This window comes from Cylas formicarius, unplaced genomic scaffold (genome assembly GCF_029955315.1).
Source record: "Cylas formicarius isolate icCylForm1 unplaced genomic scaffold, icCylForm1.1 PGA_scaffold_10__41_contigs__length_53128322, whole genome shotgun sequence".
Lineage (NCBI taxonomy): Eukaryota > Metazoa > Arthropoda > Insecta > Coleoptera > Brentidae > Cylas > Cylas formicarius.
The window spans coordinates 7,117,259-7,126,407 of NW_026844214.1; the positions used below are offsets into that span (position 1 = coordinate 7,117,259).

The following is a 9,149-nucleotide window of genomic DNA, read 5'->3' on the forward strand; positions in this document are numbered from 1 at the left end:
TATTAAATTATTGCTCCGGAGTTTTTGAAGGAGTACTTCAGAAAAAAAATCATCTTAAGCATTTGCTCTTAACGCATTTATCCGAGCTTATGTTTTACAAAATAAATAAAAATTTTCGATTAAGTCATAAAGGGTCATAACAATAGTTTAGGTCTTAGGTGCTTCTTCAATAATCATTCAAATAATAGTTGCAAATAATCAGTAAAACAATTTAGCGATATATTCATTTGCAACACGCCCATTGCACATTTACAATTAATTTTAATAATAAGAAGTAGAATAGTTGTTTCTTTATTGCAACACAAACACAAAATTAATGAATGCAAATTTTGTTTTGGTTTCTTCTGTTTCTATTACGAAAAGTTTTTAGACACTTTTAATTTGTCTACTAGTTATATAGAAATACATATCCGTGTTTAGTTTCGAAATTTGTAGTATGCAATAAAGTAAAAATTATCTGCCGCCATTTGCAGATATACAGGGTGTACAAATAGTGTGTCAAAGCAATATATCTCGTTTATTATTTGTTTTGGAGAAAAATTTTAAATAGAAAACTTATAGACGAGACTAAAAATTATGGCATTAATAGATTCTCTCTTATATACTCAATCAACCAGTGTTGGGTTGTTGTAGTTTATACTGAATACCCTATATTTTTGACGCCGTTCCCGCCGGCTGTAATTTCATTATGCCAACAATTTTTGTGATGTTTTACAGTCATTTATCCTATACTTGTTTCGAACTTAGCTCGAATCGTTTATACAGGGTGAGTCAAAATGAAACACAGTTCCAGCAAAAACACTTAAAACTTAGAGCAAAACTGGAAAAAGAAAGAAATATTTTTGTTTCGCTTTATTTATTGCTCTAACACGGTCTTTAATAGATTGGACAGTATTCGCTAGACTAATACTTTAAAAGGCTTCTCCTATCCTCTGTTTAATGTCCTCTTTGGTTGTCAGGGCAGTTTTATACACCTGGTCTTTAACATAGAAAATAGTCCATATTTGTTAGATCGGGAGATCTAGATGGCCATCTAACCGGACCACCTCTTCCTAACCACCGTTGGCGAAATAAATTATTTATTTAAGTAGTTCAACTTGGTGGGCATGGGCATGCAGGACCTCCATCATGAAAAAACAACTTCTTAACTTACGATACTTTGCAACCTCTACTGGAAAAAGTCTAGGTATTTATTAGTTGCTATTATGCCACCCCCAGACATTTAAGGACCATTTTTTCTGGCTGTGAGTCATCATAAAATGAGGTCTATTGTTAGTATAACAGTGAAAATTATGACTACCAACACCACTAACTGACTTTCTAAATTGATGTAAAGAAAGGAAACTTTTTTTTAAAAAATTAAAAATTATTTTTATTTTTCCTGTCTTATTGACAAAGTTTTTATTTTTTTTTTTGCGTAAAAATTTGTATCCTATACAAAATATTAAGTTTAGGTATAGGGAATACTAAATAAAATTCAAAGAGCATTAATATAAGGAATTAATTTAATATTTTCCATTTTTACTCACACAAGGATTCGAACTATCTTAAGAACAAGTATAGGACTGTACCACTTTATAAAATTGTTGGCATAATAAAATTACACCTGTTGGAAACGTCAGAAATATAGGGTATTAAACCCTACTTTCGACGAAAAAATGGTCATAGGAGGATTGAGCAGGGAGTATCTAGTAATGCAGTAATATGCAGTAACATTTAAAAAAATAAATGTTTGGTGTCCCACATATTTATGAATCACCCTGTAGATTTGTAAATAATTCTAAATTGTCTCTTTCAGTCTTGTCAATAGCTTTTGTCTTAAACATTTTTTTTCTAAAACTGATAAATTAGATATTTTGCTTTGATACACTATTTGGACGGCCTGTATAAAAAGATAGAATCACCGCTGAATCCTACTGAAATATTCTGTTGCAATTGTTGTTTTTTCTTTTATGAAAATTCAATATTTAGTAATTATTTACTAACTTTTTTAATAAATTATTTGTCATGTGCCTCCATAATCATTAGTGGTTTTACGGAAAAACTATATACTAATGGGTAAGAAATTTCCTCCTGTTGAAGAATATAAACTTCATAGTATTTTAAACCAAATTAGAAATATTTAGGTGGATTTCTATAAACTAACGTGACATCTTACTACATCGGAGGCGATGAGTGACGTTAAAAAGATTCATCCTCGACAATAATAAAATTTGACATTCATTTTGATTAATATCCTGCTAATAGTGCAGTTTTAGCATGTCCGTGTTAGTGCAGCATTTTTGATTGGCTATAAAGTCTGCGGAAGACAAAGTTCTAAAAATGAATTAAGGAGTAATTCAAATGGCCTGACGTTACCGATCTCAATAATCAGATTGACAACACTTGCACTAGGGAACAACTGCGAGAAATGTAAATGATGTCTGGCGTTGAAGATGTTTACCTACAATTGTGTGGTCTATTAGCCTCCTCGTCCTTGTGCCCTTGTCCTTTGTGTACAGTTGCAACATCACTACGTTACATCCACTGGATACTTAATTTAAACACGCCTATTTTATTGTCAGAGCGATCTATTTTATAAACAAATTATTATCACAAAATTCACACAGTAGATGTACCCGATTTTTCGAGAACACTAGTATACGAACATATTTTTCCATCCACAGCTTCTAGTCATACAATTTATTCCTTTCTTATTTCATATTTTTATAATGCTGTTCATAACAATTATTCCTTCTGCATAAGTATTAGGGTGGGTCAAACAAACGGTTATTTTTTTGGATCTGACACCCTAGTTACTAGTTACCTCTAGAACGTAGTTACCGCATATGAGCTGTTAATACTAATTGGAAGATTATCCTCGTTACAGTTTTGCATTTTAGTCTCATATATAAATAATCATATCTTATCACCAATAGATTGAACGCTCTACATAACTGGTCTCTTATACTTTTTCTATAAATCGAACCATTTCAAAGATATTCGAGGTAAAAAAGAAATAACTCCTTGTTCTGAATTTTGCTATTGACCAAAAAATAATTATCGTGAAATGTCTTTAATCATCCTTATAGGAAATTTAATGCTCTGGTTTATCGATGACTCCAACCATTTTGAAGATATTTGCATTGGAATCCCAATGGGTACTTATAGTCATTGTTTTTAATAAATATTTTCAATTCATTCATTGAATTACTAAATTTTGAAATTATTTATTATCTATTTGAGAAAAAAAAGTTCTGTATTCAAGAAATATCAATAAATTTTATACCTTAATACATTATTAATTTTTTGATTTAGTTATACAAATCCACTTTTGTTACAGTCAGGAAATTGTCCTCGATGTTCTCTAACAATTTGCAGCTAGTATTGGAACTGGTCTTCGTTTTTCGTCAAACTGATTATGTTCAAAGATCAACGCTACTCCACGCTTTGCTGGGTCATTTACAACTTTCATTTGTTTGAAATATTCTTTATTTTCCTTGTAACTCTCATCTGAAGCCCACAATGCAATTTCAACATCAAGACAATCATATGCTGGGTCATAAGATATATTACGTAACAAGTTTGATAAACGTCATTTTAGTCACGCGTTTCGTTTAGCGCGACCATTGATAACATTTTAGGAAAACGGTATGACTATGTTCGCTGAATGACGTGGGAAGTGACTGTCAGAATCAACAAACCTCAAATGCCACCGATAAAATCTATGGAAAACATAGGATAGCTCCAAACCCTGTGACTAAAATATTGGAACCGTCAGAAACGACTGGTCACCGCGAGTACAAATATCTCGCACGAAATGTTGGCGTTATCTTGTTATGATGTGACAGTATTCCATCAATAATGAAGTTATACTTGTATAACTAATTATTAACAATATTTAAAAAAAAATATTATATCAAAATAATTAAAATAATATTTAAAAAAATATTTACAATTTCAAAATTAATACATTTTCGAAAAAAAAAGTTTCAATTTTATTTATTAACAAGAATTCTTTGAAAAAATGGCATTATGTGTATGACATAATATCTTCCTGCTTATTCTTCAACTATGAGATAAAGAACCATGGACGTCCTAAACTAATAAGACTAATAAGAAAATATTCCAATTTAAAAAGAATATGCTAAATTTATTTAATATAATAAAAATATTTAATATTAACAAGTAACAAGTATTTTGTACGCTTAAAGTATTGGAAAGTATTTCAAATTCATCTGAACCGCTCAACTTTTCAAATACAGTATCTTCATTTGGCACAAAATTTAAAATGAGAATGAGAATGAGAAATGTTGAAAACGCAGAATTTTTCTAATATATTTAATTAATTTAAAGGCGAATATGAAACAAATTAAAAGTTTTTCGCTGCCCCGAAAACTTTCTAAAACCTACCTTGACAGTCGAATATATCCTTCAAAAAAATTACCACTTGAACCACTTCAAATGAAGGTACACTGAACTTACGAAAATCGAGTCACCGTCTCCAATAAAACTTTTTACTAAAGTCACCTACACTGAATGCGATTTCGCGCGTATTCCTAAACTTCACGGAGTTGTAAACCACACTGAAGTTTCAGCCGATGTATCCTCGTTTGAGCGCTGTCGAAAGGCCATGCGCGCACAGACTCCCGTTCCGTTTTGCAGAAACATTAAAATTTCGCAGGAATCTATCACTCAGATGCGACAATGCTCAGATTAAATTCCAAGTGTTGCTGGGCAATTCGTTAAGTCAATTAGAAAAAAATTTTTACTAAAATAAAAAGGAAAAAGGGGGTTTCAATAGAGACTAATAGAGACTAATAAAAAAAAAACGAATAAATTATTCTCAGAAATGAACAAAAATCCCAAAAGTTTGCCACTTATATTTGTTTCAATTTTTCTTGTAGTCGACAAGATGTTTCTTCAAAACTGCTATCGGAACTAATAAATAATATCATATATCCCATATCATTTTGTATTATAAAATAGATCGCACAATCATATATTATATTTCTATGTCCATCTGTTGTATATCCTTTTTATTATGACAGCACCAGTTTGCTCCCTGCTCGCTTAATCTTCTGGAAGAACACAACCTCTTTCATGGGAAGTCTGGATAGTTCAAAATAATTGAGTTCCAAATACTCTTAATCCCGTGCTCCCCGGTGATACGCAATTAGGAGGTAAAGAAGGATTTTCTTGCCTTCTAAACACAACTCCATGATTTAGAGGAGTATTCTTAGATTAAAGTGACCTTTATGGATTGTTACTACCATATCTAGATGTTTTGCTAGACAGGCCGAAAAATTTTTTCAGAACTCATAACTACTTGTGGTGCTAGTGGTCCAGTTTAATTTTTGTTAGATTCCTTTATCGCAACAACAAAGTAGTTAGATTAATATTTGTGTTAGATTAATGTTATGTACAACTATGTCCTAAATAGGCTCCAACCAGATCTCCAATCATGAAAATTGACTTTTTTTGCTTAAGTTTTCATTTCCTATTCAATTATCCACTTAGATCTACCTTGTTCATAGAATGACTGCTAAATTATTTTGTGCTCTTTACTAAATAAGCATTATTTACAAATTACCCCAGCATTGCATTTGAAAATTACTGCAATATTCTACAATAAAAAAATCCCATTAATGAAAAGAAAAATGAATTTATATTAACCAGGCTAGCGCCAAAATTTTCCGGTCTGACATAGATGCAGCTCCAGTATCACGATAAAACTTTGTCTTCTTTTAAATATATATCTTAGTCTTGCGTCAAATAGTTTTTTATTGACAGCATTTTAAACAAGACGTGTCCGAAAAAATGTCGCAAATAACGCAAATTGAGTACAGAGCAGTCATAAAGTTTTTGACAAAAGGAGGGTTAGCATCTAAAATTATTAAAGAAAGGCTGGATGGTGCGTACATTCAAAGTTCTCTTTCGTATTCTGTAGTGAAAGAATGGGCAAAACGTTTTCGAATGGGGCAGGAGTCCCTTGAAGATGATTCAAGAACTGGTCGACCAGTGGAGGTCATAACGGAAGATATTGTTGCGATTGTGGAAGAGGTGGTATTGAGTGATCGACGTTTAAAGATCAAGGAAATCTCAAAAATTACTAAGCTTTCTGATACAAGTGTTCGTCGAATTCTGCATGATCATTTAGGTTAGTGCAAAATGGATTCCTAAAAACCTTTCGGCTATTCAAAAACAACGCCGTGTCGGGTGTGCGCGGTCTTTTTTGGAACTCTGTGGGTCGGATCTGAAGCCTGTGATAGAAACTATTGTGACGGGAGATAAACCTATGGTTCTCTATTATGACCCTCTATCGAAAAAAGAATCAATGGAATTGAAAATTCAGAGTCTGCCAGTCAACAAAAAAGGTGATGTCCACGATCTTTTGGGATTGTCAAGGAATTCTCTTGATAGATTTTAAAGAAACTAATACAACTGTCAATGGTAAATATTACGCCACATTATTACATAAATTGCGAGACTGCATACGTGTAAAACGTCAAGGACAACTGACCACAGGCGTGCGTCTTTTGCACGATAATGCACCTGTCCATACTGCTGCTGTTGCACAAGCTGCCATTTTAGAGTGTGGGTTCCAACAGATAGCTTTTAGCTCATTTTGCAGACAAACCAAAAGAATATTCTTTTAAAGGGATTGAGTTGTTAATAAAGAGATGTAATAAGTGTATTGAAGTTAAGGGGGATTATATTAAAAAATAATAAAAAATTGTAACTTTACTTTGTTTCTTTCATATTCAGGCCGGGAAATTTTGGCGCTGCCTTCGAATGTTATACTATTCTTTAACGCTATTTTAGTCACGAATTTGTTTTGGCACCAGCGGAGAGCAGCGTTGTGAGTTCCTACTGCTATACTTTTTCGACGGTCATTGATTTTCGTGGATATAGTTCCTTTTGTGTGACAGTCAGTATTGACAAACGTCAAAGTACCATCCACGGCTAAAATTTACCGAAAACATCTAATCTTTCCCAATGCAATGACTAAAATATCCGAAATTCCTGAAGTAGTTGGCATCTTAAGGTGGCAGTCTGCGCATGCTTGTTCCGTGCATAATTGAGTATTTTAGAGTACGAAGAACAAAAAAATATATTTAACAAAATCATCAAAACAAGTGTAGCAGGTACAAATTTTACATATTTTACAGTTCGAAAACTAAAAAAAGTTTATGTAATTTTTTTCATTTTTTTGTCTTTACTATTTGTAAAATTTCTTCCTTCTTCCTTGATCCTGTTGGCTTCTTCAGAGCGTAACTGAAACTGTGTTTCAGATTCAATTAAGCATGAAGAAGCCAACAGGATGATTGGCGAAACGTCAGCAACTTCGACTCAGCAAAAACCGACGCAGGAGGAATCCAGAAGTTCTGTAAATAGTATTAGAGTAGCCTGTGGAAGTTTCTTTGAAAAAAAAAATGTCCGGAATGCATTACAACCCTATCATTAACTTTTTTAAATGCGTCCGCTTCAGCAAAAATGTGAAAAGGACGCCTTTTTGCGTGCCGCTTTATAAATGTCTCCAAGCAATTCAGTTAAATTGTCCAACTTTATCCAATTGATCAAAGTTCAGCACTTAACGGGGCCTGACAGGCAATATCTTATAATATTGTATCTCCATCCAACAAATTGTTAATCAAATGGGGCGTTTAATTACTATCAGCCTTTATAAGATTAGAATGCAATTAATTTCGGATCATATCGCTCTACAATAGTTTAGAGATGCCGTCTAATCTTAATTGAGAAATTTGTCATGTTATCATCGTGACCATTATCCGCTCTCACACACGAACTGTTTATAAATTATGGTGGCTAAATGATTGAAGCGGGTGGCGTGTGTTTTGGTATTTTCAGTAAATTGGTTTAATCTCTCGCCGTTTAACCGTGTCAAGAAAGAAATTTACTAAAAATAATCCCGAAAGGAAATTCTTTTATTCATTTTGTGATATCAAATCAGCAAATTAAAAAATGCAAAGTAAAAGAAATATTTGAATCTATGGTAAATATTTTGTAAAATTGGGGTATTTCGTATTGTAAAGTGCCATTGCCAAAAACATTTTTTTTTCTACCTCGCCCATTAAATAAATTACATCATTTAAGTCAGCTTTAGGAAAGTCCATACTTTTTTTTATTTGCTGACACCACTATACATTTTATGAATTTTGAATTTCCTCAGGTGTCAACTAAAACTATGTGATTTTGTCATGGCCAACTAATAGTAACCGTGTTCAACAGAGGAAAGGGTAAATATTGGAAAAGTTAAAATAAATCGCAGAGTATTAAAAAAGAGTGTATGACCTACTTAATAAAGGGGTAGATTTTTGTAAGATCTGCCAAAAAGATAATATTAAACATATATGGTGCGCCATTGCAATTCCACGGCAATTTTCAAAAAGGACAATTTGATTTTAGCATATTATCTTATTAAAAATTAATTCTAGTCCATAGATATCATCAAAAATTTTTAAAAAAATATTTTTTTAAGGACTTACGAATTCAATCGTTTTTTAATAAATTTTCTGTTCAAGAGCCACCATTAATTTTTGTTCTTTTGTAGTTCTACATAAAAGTTGTGCTTTAAAAGAACGCCATCTACAAGTTATCTCGTAGTTGGGAGTCAAAGTGTTAAGAAAACTGATATTTTTGAAATTTAAAATTATCCAAATATATTCGTTTATTGTAAACACCCTATAGTATCTAATTCAAATTCTGTTGCATCTGTGTCATCTTCGAGTAACGCTAATATCAAATATGAGCGATCTACTTTTACAAGTAGTTATGAAAGTGTGAAAACTAGTTTTTTTTAATTAAAATATTGCTTTATGCGTATATTATTCTTAATAAAAAAGTTGAAGAATTTAAAAGGGAATTAAAAATAAAATTTAAAAATAGGATGTACATTTTAAAAATATCTGAGCCACCCTGTACACGTTAAAATGATTTTAAATTGGACATCCTAACAATCTTAACAACTGTTGTATCGACGATTTTCTCATAACTTTTGAAACCAAGATGATTATTAATTTTACCCCATCGTATATATGTGAAGGGCAAAAATATGAAACAAATTCATTTAAGAATCAGGTATTGGATTTCAAGAAAAATGCTGGCTCTCGTCTATCATAATTTTTCCTAGCAAATTTTTGGCAGTA

At 32.0% G+C, this 9,149-nt stretch overlaps 1 protein-coding gene across 1 annotated transcript in view; it reads right to left on the minus strand.

Annotated features, from left to right (window-relative positions):
* LOC132706608 (lachesin-like) overlaps positions 1 to 4,545 on the minus strand; it is a 150,636-nt gene extending 146,091 nt beyond the window's left edge. Inside the window, exon 1 of the mRNA XM_060678034.1 lies at positions 4,393 to 4,545. The gene's annotated coding sequence lies outside the window, so the exon portion shown is untranslated. The remainder of the gene's footprint in view (positions 1 to 4,392) is intronic.
* Positions 4,546 to 9,149: the final 4,604 nt, after the last annotated feature.